Consider the following 3,792-nt stretch of genomic DNA (forward strand, 5'->3'; position numbering starts at 1 on the left):
TAGCTTTGGCCTATGTATAAACACAATTTAGTTTACTTTTATGGTTTGTTTCAAACAATTTTTTAAAATATTATAAGAGCAGTGCTTGAGAAATATGTCTTAAATTTGTCACTTTAACTGTAAGTTAAGGACAGACATAACCTCAATGTAAAATACCTATAACCCCATGCCATGCAATTAAATATTTCTGGACCACTGCTCCCAAAGAATGGGGTAGGGGGGGGAATTATGTATGAAACATGTATTGATATTTATACAGTATTTATAAGTACTTAAAAATTTTTGGCCTCCCTTTGGGGAAGGGAATCTAATTTTCTGATTAATTAGTATAAGACAATTCATTTCCCTAAGGTATAGAAATCAATAGAATTTACAGATATTTGATAACAATTTGATGATCACTCTCTTCAAAATGTCTGTCTATGTGACACAGAGAAAACAACAATTAGATGTAAAATATGTAAAACAAAGCTCTTATTTTATTTGCATTTCAGAGCAAGAACATTGACAATGCAGTATTACTTTGCTGATATTATAGCACAAGAAAGAAATTTAGTCACACCTCTGATAAAAGAGATCATCTTGGAATTCTATACTTGTATAATTGGGGAAGTCTAATACACAGAAGTAAAAACATTTCCCACAGTGGTGCTAATTACTGTACAGTATCCATAACCTTTAGAGCACTGAGCTTAATTCAAACAGAAATAGCAGATGGTGTTTCAGGAAAACAAGCATTTATACATTTTTTTTCCCTTTTCATATGCAGCTATTAGAGAAAAGCATGTTGGAAGTTTATTGAGATCCAATTCTATTTTGTTTTCTATTCTGCATTCTATATATTTTATTCTAATAACAATGAAATTAAATTAATTTTAACTTAAGAAAGAATATTATACTCATCAAATATCATGTAGAAAACATATTTTATTTATCTTGGCAAAAGTTCCACTCATTTGATAAGATAAAAGAATAAGCTTTTCAAATGTATACTGTATTTCAGATCATGATTTATTATTTTGTGCTTTATATTTGCTTTTGGAAGTGGACCACTTTGGGAGAATTCAGATTAGAGCAAATGGAAATACTGGCTAGAATTTGAAACAAGTGACATCTTCTGACATCAATTTGTACCATTTTCTATAAACAAACAAAGCCTGGATAAATCTACAACAATAATTGAAAGACTTGCAGGCAGAAACGCCCAGAGAGGCTCTCTCAAGAGGATGACATCATGATTTATAACAATCTTGTTAAACTTCAAATATATTCCTCCTGAGTGTAGTTTTGCACATCTGTCTTTACATCTACTCTTTGGCTTCCATTTTTATTTCTCTATTTCTATGAATATTCACTTATTCCAACCAAAACAACTGGAAATCAATTTATTAGCGACTGAATTAAACAGCCCAACCCCTAAAGTTTTCGAAAAAGACTGAAGTCAAATTTTATTGTGTAATATATGGAACCCAATATATAGCAGACCAAGGTAGGATGACCTACACTATGTGAGCGTTATTTGTATTAGCTGTTACTGCTATGCTTACCATCCAGAGAGATTCCCCATCCTCCCAATAAAACAGCTGGATTCATGTGAATCATCAATACCCTCAGGTATAAACTGTGTCAACTCTTTGCCCTAATTTTGCTAGTATATAGCCAGTATTAGAGGAGATGTTCTAATTTGATTTACTTTAACATGGTCAATTTCAAAAAAAAAAAAAAAAAAAAATCGATCAGTGATAGTTGTTCTTTACAGCCCAAACCCCAAAACTGATGATACCTCTCTGAATTGATTTAGATTTGGTCCTGCTTGAAAATGACCTGTCTAGATTCCCCCCTGCCTTGTTATTCTAAGTCTCTGCTAAAACCAACACATACGCTATGGTCTGACCATCAGGACTGCATTATAAGTGAGTTGATATCTTTCATGGTCATTTGGACAGATTCTAAAGCAGTCTTGAATTAAATAGTCTTTATTCTGTTAATGTCATGTTACACAGAAGTTCCAGTCTGTAACATAAGACCTAATGCAAATATACCAAGATCTCACTTTAGCTGGGACCACCCTCCTTGATATTATTCTTAGAATCTCACAAATAACCTCAGGAATTGGTTCATTCCTCATATCAGAATATATGAGGCCAGAATTTGGCTCATGTGATTAGACTGAAGGCAAAATTTTCACTAAACCATGAACTCTATTTGGCAGTGGAAATGACATTTTTTTCAAAATGAGTCCCATCATGAAAGCCCTTGGTCCACTCACTCCACATCAGTATAAATCCTTGCTGAATCTAGAGATTTATGTTTTCAGTTTGGCCTTCCTTTTCATTACTGGAGAGCTTTAATTTCTTTTCATTACTTAGGGTTCTCTCATTTTCTTTCCTCACTTTCAATGCTCTGCATATATTACACACCTGTATTTGTCTTTGATAATGGAAAAAAAAACTCATCACTTTCAATGCTCACTCGACATATCTTCATTATCTTGGGAATATCTTCACCAAAATATATTAAAATGTCACTAGAGAAAAATGAATGCATATAGAATATATGAATATTGCTGGGCTAGATCTGTATCTCTATCTCATTAGTCAGCATGCAGCCTCTTGGCTGAATGCCTACATTTCAAGCCCAGCAAAAAAAAAAACAACAAATAGATTTGAGAACATCAGGCACAAATAGAAAGAGTCCCTTTTCTGTGTTATTGTTCTACCAGTTATTTATCAATTTACGTCTTTTCCTTAGTCTTTTTTTTTTTTTTTTTTTTTTTGCTTCACAGTCAGGCAAATTCCATTTGTTCCTTTTTTCTACAAATATTTATTGTGTACCTTCTATGTGCCAGGAGCTGCTATAGACACTGGGAACAAAGAATGAATGAAACCAGTAAAGTTCCTGGTCTCATAAAGATTACATTTTAGTGGAAGATGAGAGTCAGTAAACAAATAAATACACAGATAAATAAAACAAATAAATGCATGTGCTCTGGGGACAGGGGGTATGCTATTTTATCTAGGGATACTTGAGTAGAGACTTAAAGGAAAATAAAGAAGCAGGTCACATGAGTATCTGAGAAAAGAGTGTCCCTGGCAGAAAATGGAATGTGCAATAAAATCCTTCATAATATGAACTGATCAAGACTGGCTTGGAGATGTCAACTCCCAAGTAATGAACAGGTCAGAATTACAAATTGTTTAAAATATCATATACTATTTTATTTTCTTAGATATTTTGCAAAATTCCTCCAAAGATATTGTTCATGTAACCTTTACACATAGTTTCTAAATTCTTACAAGTTGGTATTACAAAATTGATGACTCTACACTTCCTCGCTTTAAGGTTGTTTTACATCTTTGAATCAATGGTGGGTGAGGTTTTATTGTACTGTGTAGTTGTTTGGTTACTTGCTAAGAAAATTTTCTGCAAGTTTCCAGACTGTGGGTGTATAGAGAGCACAAGCAGTATAACCAGATGTCCTCTTTCTCATTTAAGAGCTTAGATTTCAAGTGACACTTGCATATTTTTCATATAGACTGCTGCATTTCATAGTAGAAAGAATGTTCTCTGCAACGAGATACTGTGATCTTTGAAAATGAATGTAAATCCCTATCCTCACAGGCAGTCTCCAAAGGCAATCAGAAAAATGCATCTAGATATTTGAACATAAACAGTGAAAGCAAGAGGAAAAGAGTCCTTACCAAATGGAGTAGAATACCAAATGAATGGAGTGCCAGCTATTTTATTCTTGCAGACGAACAAAATGTCTCCTTTTTATTCCTTTTCTTTAGT

This window comes from Balaenoptera ricei, chromosome 4 (assembly GCF_028023285.1).
Source record: "Balaenoptera ricei isolate mBalRic1 chromosome 4, mBalRic1.hap2, whole genome shotgun sequence".
NCBI lineage: Eukaryota > Metazoa > Chordata > Mammalia > Artiodactyla > Balaenopteridae > Balaenoptera > Balaenoptera ricei.